Source organism: Mustela nivalis (assembly GCF_964662115.1).
Source record: "Mustela nivalis genome assembly, chromosome: 12".
NCBI classification, from domain to species: domain Eukaryota; kingdom Metazoa; phylum Chordata; class Mammalia; order Carnivora; family Mustelidae; genus Mustela; species Mustela nivalis.
Genome location: NC_139031.1, coordinates 39,162,395 through 39,175,441, shown reverse-complemented (window position 1 = coordinate 39,175,441; position 13,047 = coordinate 39,162,395). Strand labels below are relative to the sequence as shown.

The following is a 13,047-nucleotide window of genomic DNA, read 5'->3' as shown; positions in this document are numbered from 1 at the left end:
GAAAAATGGCTGAATTTGAATCTTGTCTCTAATCTCTTCATAACTTAGAGGCTTATAAAGATTCTTTCTATAGCATATCTCGTTTTTCATCCAAATGACCTTGAGATGGAGTTCTTACTAAATGATATTTTTAACTGAGCCAAGGAAAACTACATTAGATACACAGGCGATAACACCAATCTGGAGTCTATCTATGGCTGCTATTCTGTTTCTAACATCAGTTATTAACATCAGGCAATGAAGAAGTACAGGGCAATTTTGCATGGTGAAGAAATATTAACACGAGTGCTTAAAAATTTTTATGATTATGAAAATAGTATTATTATTACAAAAATTTTTACAAAAACCACTGAAAAACTATACAGAAAGAAATTAAAATCATTTGTAATTCAACCACCCAAACTACTCTTAAATATTTGATATAGTCATTCTCAGTAAATACATATATTCAGATTATGTGGAGAACAGTATATAAACAGTCTTGTCTTCTTTATCACATTTTTAAAATTTTACTTAAGCATTATTTCATAGGCTTAATACATCATATGCATGTAGCATAATTAAGCAATTAAACTGTAAGCATAACTTACAGTTAACAGTCTCTTTGTGTCTAGTCTGTGCATTTTGCTGATATTGCTGTTAATAATTCCTAGAAGAGGGATTACTGCCTCAGAGAGCATGATTACTATTTGTGACCTAGTCTTCAATTGCCAAATTGACTTCTGGAAATGTGGGGCTGATTTTCAACTCTAACGAATAGTGGTACCTCATCTTTGCCATCGTGATTGACGACGGTCGTGGTATTTTACTTCACTAATTTTATAGATGAAAAAGATCCTTCCATTTTAATTTTCACTTATTTGAAAACCATTGATGGCAGGTCACTTTACCTTGTCAACACAGTTCGTTAAGGGCACAGATAAAAAAAGCATCTGTATGCTGGCGAGGATGCGGAGAAAGGGGAACCCTCCTACACTGTTGGTGGGAATGCAAGCTGGTGCAATCACTCTGGAAAACAGCATGGAGGTTCCTCAAAATGTTAAAAATAGAACTACCCTATGACCCAGCAATTGCACTACTGGGTATTTACCCTAAAGATACAAACATAGTGATCTGAAGGGGCACATGCACCCAAATGTTTATAGCAGCAATGTCTACAATAGCCAAACTATGAAAAGAACCTAGATGTCCATCAACAGATGAATGGATAAAGAAGAGGTGGTATATATACACAATGGAATACTATGCAGCCATCAAAAATTGAAATCTTGTCATTTGCGACGACGTGGATGGAACTAGAGGGTATCATGCTTAGCGAAATAAGTCAACCAGAGAAAGACAACTATCATATGACCTCCCTGATATGAGGAAGTGGAGATGCAACATGGGGGGTGATTAAGGGGGTAGGAGAAGAATAAATGAAACAAGATGGGATTGGGAGGGAGACAAACCATAAGAGACTCTTAATCTCACAAAACAAACAGAGGGTTGCTGGGGGGAGAGGGTTTGGGAGAGAGGGGTGGGGTTATGGACATTGGGGAAGGTATGTACTATGGTGAGTGCTGTGAAGTGTGTAAACCTGGCAATTCACATACCTGTACCCCTGGGGATAAAAATACATTATATGTTTATTTAAAAAAAAAAAAAAAGAAGCATCTGTATAGGGCAGTCTTAAACTATGCGTTTCTGCCAATGCCAAAGTAAAGATCAGATCGCCACAAGTAACTCCCAGTTACTTGGTAGATGCCTCGGGGCTAAAGGAGAGGGAGGCCTGGGAACTGAATGTGGGAGGAGGGAGCAGAGCAGCAGGGACTCAAATGTGTCTGTTATTTGTCAACTGGCCTCTCTTTCTTCTACTTGAGGTATTTCTTACTGAGTGAACATGTTGAGAGCCTGTTGTGTGCATGAACATTGTTGTGTGCATGAACTTGTTGCACAGCAGGGATTCTCTGTTCACAAAGCCCTCTCTGCAGAGGGGAAAACAAGGATGGGTTCCTAGTACAGAAAGTGAGAGCACTGGCAATGTTTTCTTTGGAGGCACTGAATTTAACCACATTCACTCTTCATAATAGAAACTGGAAGTATATCTATCCTTCATTGTTTGTCTGGGGGAAGGGATGTTTTCTGTCCTTATTCTTTTCTTTTCAGATTACTGATTAAAAATGCCATTATAGAAAAATTGAAATACACAGCACGACAGGGAGCAATGAACCCCTATGTACCCATTATCCAGCTACACTCAGCTACCAAGTTGACTTACAGCTGCTGTGGTTTGATTTCTTCCTCTCCCCAACCCCTACAACTCTATCATTTTGAAGAAAACCCCGGATGTAATATCCATAAATACTTTGCTATGCATCTCTAAAACATAAGGACTCGTTTCTTAAAAAATAATAATGAGGGCGCCTGGGTGGCTCAGTGGGTTAAGGCCTCTGCCTGCAGCTCAGGTCATGATCTCAGGGTCCTGGGATCGAGCCCCGCGTCGGGCTCTCTGCTTGGCAGGGAACCTGCTTCCCTTCCTCTCTCTCTGCCTGCCTCTTTGCCTACTTGTGATCTCTGTCTGTCAAATGAATAAAATTAAAAAAAAAAAAAAAAAGCCTGTTCCGTCATACACTATCCCTCCCTTTCATCTTAAAAATAAATAAATAAATAAATAAATAAAAATAATAATAATACTATTATCTTGCCCCAGACAATTCCTCAGTATTATCAAAGTTATTGTTCAAATTTTCCTGATCCTCATACTGTTTTCAGTTTTTTTTTTTTTTTTTTTTTAGATTTTACTTATTTATTTGAGAGAAAGAGAGATGAGAGAGAGAGCTTGAGAGGAGAGAGGGCCGGAGGGAGAAGCAGACTCCCTACGGAGCAGGGAGCCCAACGCAGGACTCAATCCCAGGACTCTAGGATCATGACCTGAGCAGAAGGCAGTTGCTTAACCAACTGAGCCACTCAGGCGCCCCTTCAGTTGGTTTCTTGAGTTGGGTTCCAAACAGGGCTTCTACATTCACTTTATTGCTCTGTTTATAACATCTTTTAACACCTAGAAGTCTTTCCTCTCCCTCATTTTTCTCCAGCAGGTAGGTCTGGCTCCTCCTAAGAGGAAATTATATTTAAAGCCCACAATCTGGATGTCAGGGATGGTTACTGTCATTGTGAAGGTCATTATTTCTGGACAGAGCTAGGATGTAACAAGAAGGTATTTTTGTTTTGCTTACACATTTCAATTGCTGTTTACTAGGTATTTAGCTGGATGATTATTTTTTCCGCCTCAGTTTCAGAATTCCGTGTCTGCTTAATCAAATATTCCATATATTTATTGTAACTACTGGTGTCTTAGTTTCTTTAGGAGGAGAGTGGCGATAGCTTACCATATGATTTGGCTCTCAAAAATCTTCTTTTATACTGGATCAGTCATGAATTAAAATGGGAAAAAAATGAAGAAGGGGGAGAGAATGATCCTGACAGAGCTCCAAAGGCTCTAGCTCCATCATCCAAGTGGACCCCTTCATTTTGTGAACAGATACCTCAAGGACAGAGAGGTGACTTGCTCAGGGTGAATTAAGCCAGTGGTTCTCAAATATTAATATGGTCAAAGATCCTCTGGAGGACTTGTTTAAAAATTGATCACTGAGCCTCAGTCCAGAGATTCTGATTTAGTCGGTCCGGGTGGGGGTCCCTGGTGAAGTCAATGCTGCCGGTGCATGGACGAACCTTGAGGGGCACCGATCTAGAGCTTTCCTGATAAATGGCCAAAGTGAGCATCTTCTTGGCTACAGATCTGTTAAGAGCACAGAAGAACTCACTGTGAGCTCTCTGGAAAAGCACTGTGAACACGTGCTGCAAAAATGAAGTCATGGGATGCGGAACAGGTAAACTGTGAGTTGGCTCAGTAGTTTTCCTCCCCCAGTTCACTTGCTGTCTTCAAATTCTCATGACAGATTAATTCCTCTAGGTTAACTCCTCCTTTAAAAAATCAGATTCTTTAAAAAAAAAAAATTCTACCTCTGCTGGCAAATGAAGCCACTGATTTCAATTTAAGCCTGGTTTAAACACCACCAGAAATTTTATGTGAGTCTCCTATTGTAGGAAACCTCTGAAATCTCACAGCTTCTGCCTGTATCCTTTTTTTTGCCCTAAATACTTTCTGCAGGATATGTTTAGACATTCTTGAACAAGGAGTGATCTAGAAAACTAGGTGTCTTAGAGATGCAAATTCCCAACTCCAGATAAACGATATAGGATTTACCTGAATAATAGACTCATCATTTGATTAAATGCAGCCAGAAGTGTCAGAGGTTTGGAAATCTCAGCCCTCTGGGTATGGTAAAAACTGACGACAGATAGCCCAAAAGGCAGGATAAATACTTTGACTTCATAACAACTCAGCAATCTCAGAATAACTACCTTATGTTATAATAAGGTCCCCTTATTCAAGTTTCCAGAAGCTTTGTGTCACAAGATTCTACAGGCTTTGGGACATAAGAGAGGAATAACTGAGTTCCTGCCTGTAGTCCCCTTGATACCAATGGCTTGTCTACGGCCATATTCACTAGGCCTGTGGTAATAGGTGCATATGCTATTGTGGAGGAGAAGGACCTAAGGGTTAGTACTGGTAATTTTGAGTCTCAGATTACTCACATGTTTTACCTTGGGGAGTGGATAAGATAGGTACTAAAAAGCATGGGAAACACAAAAATGAAAAGGGTAATAGGGTGATCAATTTTGCACACTTGATACTATCTTTGTTTGGACCATAAAAACTATACGCCATTCATTCTTCATACCACCTTTCTCTGCTTCTCTAGATAATGTATCAAGTCATAAATCAAAGGATTAAAAAAAAACATATTTGATACCTGAAAGATAGCAAACCACTGTTTGCCATCCCCTCTGATGGCAATGAGTCAGCAGATAGGGACACTGCCTTAAAAAACAAGATACCTCTTAAGAATAGTGGGTTCAGTTAGCTACGGCTGGCAAAATGCTGTGTAATAAGTCATTCCCAAGACTCAGTAACATAAAAAAGCAATTGTTTATCTTTATGGACCTATGTGTTGGCTAAGAGTCAGCCAGTTGCTCTAGGCTTAGTGGGGCAGCTCTGCAGATCTCGGTTCAGCTTGCTCCTTCATCTGGTGTCTGCTGACTGAAGCTGGGCTCTTTTGGATGGTTTAGTTCCACTCTATGTATTTTCATCCTCCTCCTGGGATGAGGGGCTAGCCCAGCACATTCTTTTCATGGTAATGGCAAAGGCACAGGTAATATGCAGAAATACTGCCTCTTAAGGTCTAAGCTCAAAACTGGCACACTGTAACTTTAACCTTAGCCTATTTGCCAAAATATATCACCTGCCAAACATAAAGTCAAGGGGGGTAGAAATATAGGCTGTTCCTGTTCCTGCAGTAGGAAGGATTGCAAGGTCACATGTCAAAGGGTATGCACATGGGATGGGAGAGTGAAGAATTAGGCAAATAATGCCCCTGCCATAAATAAATAAAGAAATAAATAAACACATACACACACACATATATATATACTCACACACACACACTATATATATATATAACTGATAAATATATATATATATATATTTAACTGATAACACACACACACTATATATATATATATATATATATATAGTGTGTGTGTGTTATCAGTTAAATTAAATATTATACATATAAGAAAATTCAGATAAAATACCATTAGATTCTGATCCTAATCTATAATACTTTCCTATGGGTAAGCTGTTAAGAAATTCTTCAGCTAATGTATCCAAGGAGCTCTTGTTTAGATTTCTCTTCCTTTTTTGCTGTTTAGATTCTCTAAATTTTTTCTGCTTTCCACATGGTGCCAATGTTACACTTGTCTGTGTAGAGCCTTATTAGTCAATGAAAGTTCCCAACGCTATAGCCTCAAATGCTCTCCATCACTCTAAGTATATGCCATCTTCAAGACATGCTCTCTTGATGCTAAATAACCTCCAATTCATGGCTCAAAGTATATATTTACATGACTGAAACTTTCAGTGTAAATTAAACGTGCTGTGTAATTTTAGCAACCATTTATTAACAATTTCCTAATGCAAGACTCTTTGTTGTCTCGTTTAACAATTCTGTAATATTGATAGTATAATTTCTATTATACAAACAGGGAACTGAGCTCAGGGAGATTGAATAAATAGCTTAAAGATGAAATTGGTAATAGCATCAGAATTCAAATATGGCTGTATTCAGCTGCAAAACCAATAGTTTTCCTATTATTTTCTGCATGGCTCTTGTTTCAGTCCCCATATCCAACCCCCTACCACCTACCCCAGACCTGGATTTCTAGATTTTCCTCTGAGATACAGTGAGGAGTAGGTTTTATGCCATTGTTTTGGTGGCAAATGTTGGTGGGGACACTTTGTATTCTCTGAGAGCCCACGAGTGTGGCAGGACATGTATTATTATCCTCTTTAATGCTGAGAGGGTTAATACTTTGAACTAAAGAGATTTATAAGTGGCACAGCTGAGACTGAGGCTCAGGCTATTTTTCTCTTACATCAATTAAATGACTACACTTAATCACAGTAATCGCAAGAATGACAATGTGCATTTTTGGTAATAGAACTAGCCAGTTAACTTGACTCCAAAGGACTGTATTTTCCATAAGGCTCTAGGAGAATCTAAACAAGAGAACGGTAGTCCTTGAATTACAATAAAATAATTAAAAATATCTTGTGAGAAGAGAGTTACTATGCAGTCTTACAGTCAACTAAGTTCTAGAGTGTAAGATTTGTAACAGGATTCTTCAATAACTTGGGACTCTTGGTAACTAATTGCTGGTTACATAACTTCTTAAACATTCAAGTTATAGAATAATCCAAAAAGAAGCCAAGCAAACTTGAATTTACCCAAATTGTCTCAAAGAAATCAATTTCCAATGAACATTTTTTTAATGTACAGATCTAGTCCAAGGAATCAAGAATTTACTTTTCTTTGTGTTTTGATCTGCCAATTTTTAAAAAAGATTTTATTTATTTATTTGACAGACAGAGAACACAACTAGGCAGAGAGGCAGACAGAGAGAGAGGAGGAAGCAGGCTCCCCACTGAGCAAAGAACCCAACGTGGGGCTTGATTCCAGGACCCTGAGACCATGACCTGAGTGGAAAGCAGAGGCTTAACCCACTGAGCCACACAGGCACACTTTGATCTGCCATTTTTGTAGCAAATAATGTTGCGCCATGGTTGGTTCCTCTGATGTGTAGAAACAGGATGTAAGTTGTTACCTTATTTGCAGTGGCTTGCCATTTATCTCTGTCTCAAGCATTAAGAGTTTCGCAAAACTCAGTGAGTCCTGATTTGGGTTAGTTTTACCCTCATGAATGCTAAAAGATGAGGTTTCTTTCCTGAGCATTATTTATCTTACCCCAAGTTCTTCAAAACATGTTATTACAAGAATTTTTCATTATTGATGTATTTCAGTTTTTTTAAATTTTTTTTTTTTAAAGACTTCTAGATGTGGAGGAAAAGAATGAGAGATTGAGATTTATGGGGTAGCTGCACAGTGTCTAGCCCCATGCTGGGTGCTTTACATAATTTGTCTCTTTATTGGTCCCATATTACAGATGAAGAAATAATGGCATTTTTATTAATGCAAACTGAAGAGGACTCTAACTTTTATGTTGTTATCATACACTGATGGGCTCAAAATTTGGATATTTCCTCTGGTTCTTTTCTATTAGAACATATTTCCTACATTAGATACTTAAACATGTCTGTTGCCAAGCAGTATCAACATATACATTGACTGCAGAACTTCTAAGTTTCAAATATACATAATCCCTCTAAAGATAATTTTCTTTTGCCCAGCATTCCCAGAAAGAGTCCAGAAGTTCTTGGGGGGCCTAGGTGGTTCAGGTGGTTAAGCAACCTCTTAATTTTGGCTCAGGTCATGATCTCAGGATCATGTCGGCTCTGTGCTCAGGTAGGATACTGCTTCTCTTCCTCTCCCTTTGCCCCTCCACATGTTCTCTCTCTCTCTCTCAAATAAATAAATATTTTTTTTTAAAAAACTAAATTATGTGAAAAAAATTTTAAATCTTTAAACAAAAAAGTAAATTAAAAAAAGAGAAAGAGTCCTGAAATTCTTTCCAACTGGACCATCTTGGGTCATATATCCGTCTTGAACCAATAATTGTGATTAGGTGTGATTTAGGGAATGAAATGTTCAGCTTAGTTAACCTTAGACTAGGATTATAGAGCCCCATCTTTGGAGTTGGATATGCAGTCAGCTTCTTCAGAATGACAAAGATTCTGAAATGGAAAAGGTGGGTTTTCAGGAAGGCAGAACTAGAATTTCAGGCGGCAGGCAAATGCAACCATCCACATTATTCATTCTTTCAATGAATCATGTAACAACAAACTGTCTTCCTAAGGACCATGGGGAAGACTATAAAAAAAAATTAAACGTAATTCCCTCCTGAGGTGTCTATATGTATATTATGGGGAGGGAGGAACTAAATTGATAACTAGAATAAAACTTGAAATGATAAGAAACAAAAGCAGTAAAAGGTGGGAAAGAAAATTACTTTCCTAGAGGAATAACAGAAAATTCTCGAAAGACTTGGAACATGACTTAGAACATAAAGGACTAGTTGGCCATGTGTGATATGTTGCTGGGAGAAATCAGGATACAGGAAAAAATGAGCTTTTTTAGAGAATAGGATGAACACAAAGATTAGAATAAATAATAGCCAGGGCTTTGGCAGAAATGTAGCATCCTGAAGAAAAAATATTACCCTATTTCACTGTTTTATTTGGGATTAGTTTCTTAATAAAGATGGTCAAAAAATAAGCATGTGGATGAAAGTATAATTTCTTGTTGGCTGAAAAGTAGTAAATTCTGTATTCTTTTTTTTTTTTTTAAGATTTTATTTATTTATTTGACAGAGAGAGATCACAAGTAGGCAGAGAGGCAGGCAGAGAGAGAGAGAGGAGGAAGCAGGCTCCCTGCCAAGCAGAGAGCCCGATGCGGGACTCAATCCCAGGACCCTGAGATCATGACCTGAGCCGAAGGCAGCGGCTTAACCCACTGAGCCACCCAGGTGCCCCTAAATTCTGTATTCTTTAGTGAATTAGTTCTATTGTTCAGGAAGCCAGTGTACTGCAAATTATATTTCTTTGTTTAAATAGTTCTCTTCTTAAGAATTTTTCCTTTTCTTTCCTTTTTTTTTTTTTTTTTTTAAGGAGAGAGCAAGCAAGTGAGCATGAGCAGTGGGTGGAGAGGGTCAGAGGGAGAAGGAGAGAGAGAATCTTAAACAGACTCCATGTCTGGTGCAGAGCCCAAAGCAAGGCTTGATCTCAACCCTAGTATCATGACCTGAGCCAAAATCAAGAGCTGGATGCTTGACTGACTGAACCACTCAGACGCCCCAAGAATTTCTATTTCTGAATGAAATCTCAACTTTACTTATTTACTTGTATCTCATATGTTATAAAAGAGGATGTAAAGTTGTTGAACTCAAGCCATGTATCCAAACATTAAAGTGAAGGCCTTCCCTTATAGACTGGAGATTGATAAAGTGCTTCCCATAGGGCCCAGGGTGTTATAAACATTTACTAGAGTCTAGCCCTATATAAGGTGCTCCAGAAGATTTGTGGAAGGCTCCCTAGCTAGTGAGTCTCCATTTTCCATGGTGGATGTGATTCAAAGGGAATAAGGACATGCCTAAACCATGGGGTGTCTGGTTCTAGAGGCACCTTCCTAATTATGTGTCTGACTATGGTTAACATCTATGTCATTTCTTAAACACAGAGCAACCCTGAGCAGGGAATATGACCAGATGAGATCGGGCGCGTTCAGGGTGGTATGGCCGTAGACGGGAATATGACCAGAAAATGTAGATTGAGGCCTCGTGAGAAGGAGAAGCTGCTTTCAAATCTATGAAAGGGAAAAGCTATGTTTCTTTTCTCTAGTCTAGAGCATATGGTCTAAAATAGAACCAATAAAAAGAGAAATACAAATATATGTCACCTTCCTTCTCCCCTAATTAAGTAGATTGAGGACCTCTCTGAACAACCAGGCCTAGATAATTAAAGCCTACACAGAGTTTGTACATTTGCTGATCGATGTGCTCAGGCTGTAATGAAGACAACGGTGCTGTTCATTAAACAAACCTTTCCAAGTTTGTTGTCTGTCTTTCGTGGCTCATATGAGTCTATCTCTGGACATTTCCTATTTTCTCCTTCTCTCCCTTACTCTGTCTCCCAAACCCTTTCTATCCTTTAATTCCATTTCAAAAGCAGCCTCTCCTGTGAAGCCTTTCTGGGTTTCTCCTTCTCCCACTTTGGCTTGTTCTCTCACTACTCTGCTCTCAAGACACTCTCTCCTTCTACCTTCATGTACATCTACTACATATGTCTCCCTCCTTTATAGATGATAAGCTGCTTGAGGGCAGGATGATGTTTTATTTGTACGGCTCATTCATTACTATATAATCTTTATACACCTCTTGGAAAAACATATACATCTCAGATAAAGTTGTTTAAAGGTAAAATACACCAGGAAATAGGTCTTTGTCTCATAGCTTTGCAATGTATTGCTTCTTCTCTTTGAGATGAAATCGAAAGTTGAAAGTTGCCATCATTAAAAGGTTATACCTAGTAAGGGAAATGAGAAGCCTTAAATTCAACAAATATTCAACAAAATATTCCATGTTTACTACGGACCTAGCGTCATTCTAGTAAGAGACTAATAGTCATGATTGCTGCCCTCATGGGAGATTCCTGTCTAGTGAGGGGAAAGATCAATCAATATACAAAATAACAGGCACATTTACAGTCAGACATTGTATTAAATGTTATGAAGAAAGGGAATGGTGATTTGGGATAAAATAAAAGTTTTGGAGAAAATGAGAGTTAGAAATTCATTTCTGCTGATGAGCCTTGATGGGAAGTAAATGGAATGACAATGCGCATTCATGGAACTTCTTGACAAAGCCTCTCTTAGGCAAAGGAAACATGACATTTGCCCTAAACAGGAATGAGAGAGGAATTGACTCTAGAACCTCATCCACATAAGTGTGGATTCTTCTGAGATAATAAGGGCGATAGAGAATATGAAAATACTTCAAGGTTTTAAGTTTCAAATGCCCACTCAAAGCATGGAATTTGGAGATACAATACCTCAAGCAGAGTTCAGATTCACAAAACTCTTCTATTTTAGGTTTTCCTGATAGGTTTTGTGGGAGACATTACAGGGACATGAAGAATAAGCTTTACTATTTGTAAACAGGGACTTCTACTACTTTTCTCCCTCTGTCTTCACAAAGACGTTTCCTCTTCTCCAGGTTCTCCACTGCATGTCTTTTTTAAGTACTATAATCATTGGATTTACGGCCCACATGGATAATCTCATCCTGAGATCCCCAATTACATCTACAAAGATTCTTTTTTTAAAAAAAATTTTTTAAAGATTTTTTAAAAAATTTATTTATTTGACAGAGAGAGATCAAAGCAGGCAGAGAGGCAGGCAGAGAGAGAGGAAGGGAAGCAGGCTCCCTGCTGAGCAGAGAGCCTGATGTGGGGCTTGATCCCAGGACCTGAGCCGAAGGCAGAGGCTTAACCCACTGAGCCACCGAGGCGCCCCTACAAAGATTCTTTTATCAAATAAAATCACACTCCGGGCCCCTCGGTGACTCAGTTGGTTAAGTGTCTGCCTTTGGCTCAGGTCATAATCCCTGAGTCCCGGGATCGAGCCCCACATTGGGCTCCCTGCTTGGCAGGGAGTCTGCTTCTCCTTCTGGCCTTCCCCTAACTTGTGTGCACTCTCTCTCTCTCAATCTCATTCTTTCTCAAGTAAATAAATAAAGTCTTTAAAAAAAAAAAAACACACTCATAGGTTTGGAAGATTAAGATTTAGATATCTATCTTTGGGGGTTAGCCACCATTCAATTCCACTACACCATCCCACTCAGAAAATATGGGAAAGACAAGGCATTTCTGCTCTCATTGTACATAGCAGTTGTAGCTATAAATAAATAAATATGGAACATTAATAGCAATACTGGCATGTCATCTGAGATGAAAAAACATCATCCAGGGGAAGATATTTAAGGCAAGTCAATGACACCAGTTTGAGATCTCCAGCGAATGCCACCTTTCCCTTTCAGACAGTCTTGGAACTTTAAGGTCTAAGTCCTTTTTGAATATTCTATTTTAAGGCCCTTCAAGACTGAAGTTAATTCCGTGGATAGAATCCAGAGAAGCTGCTGATTTGGTACCGGGTAGCTTTAAGAAGATGAAATGTGAGTCAGAAAGCCCACAAGAAATGCCTTTGGCTGCTTGGCAACCAGGACTATTGTAGGTAGTTCCGTCGTTTGAGCCTAAGGTGGAAGTGTGCAGGAGCAAAGAGATGGAGTAAGAGATGACAGCAAAAACCATGTCTTTGGTAAATCACAGAATCTCAAGATTGGTTATCAATTATAATTTGACCATCAGATTCAGTGATGAATTTTCTGAACAACAATCTGCCAAGGAGTTTTCTGATCCATATTTGGATATCTGGTGCCTCTTCCTTCATCCAGCACTCTTAGTAGCTTCTTCTTCTTTAATGTGGATTTTACCCTCTGTTTAATAGACAAACTGGTCCTCATCTTCCTGTGTAAAGGACCAAAATGCTCCTAATGGCTTAGTTCCTCTCTTCAAAAATATTGAAACTTATCCTTTGCCACATATATCAGAGAGTCATGAGTCACTGTTGTAAGAAGGGCATAAACCATCTAATCTTTGAGCTTACCTTGGCCATGGTTAGAATGTGCAGTTCAGGGGCAGCTGGATAGCAAACCAAGAACAAAGAAGCTGAGGATTAGATGGGAAACTGACCTACTCTGGGGATTTCAGTAGGGCACTATTTCAGCCTCTGTAGGACAGGACAGGGAATACACTTTGAAATAAACTTTGCATAAGGCAAAGCTTGAATCCCTCCAGGGATTCCATTAGAAATAAGTCAAGGATGAAGAGAGGTAGGAGCAGCCCTTAGGAACAGGAACCAATGGGAATAATTGAGG

At 38.9% G+C, this 13,047-nt stretch overlaps 1 protein-coding gene across 6 annotated transcripts in view; it reads left to right on the top strand.

The window, feature by feature from the left end:
- Nucleotides 1–13,047, top strand: part of GPR141 (G protein-coupled receptor 141) — a 53,718-nt gene that overhangs the window by 29,714 nt on the left and 10,957 nt on the right. Inside the window, exon 2 of one of the 6 annotated variants that reach the window (XM_082693099.1) lies at nucleotides 12,202–12,285. The exons of 4 other annotated variants lie outside the window; for them this stretch is intronic. The gene's annotated coding sequence lies outside the window, so the exon portion shown is untranslated. Of the gene's footprint in view, nucleotides 1–8,929; nucleotides 9,085–12,201; nucleotides 12,286–13,047 lie in introns of all 6 variants that reach the window. One more of the 6 variants, XM_082693101.1, reaches the window with a different exon arrangement.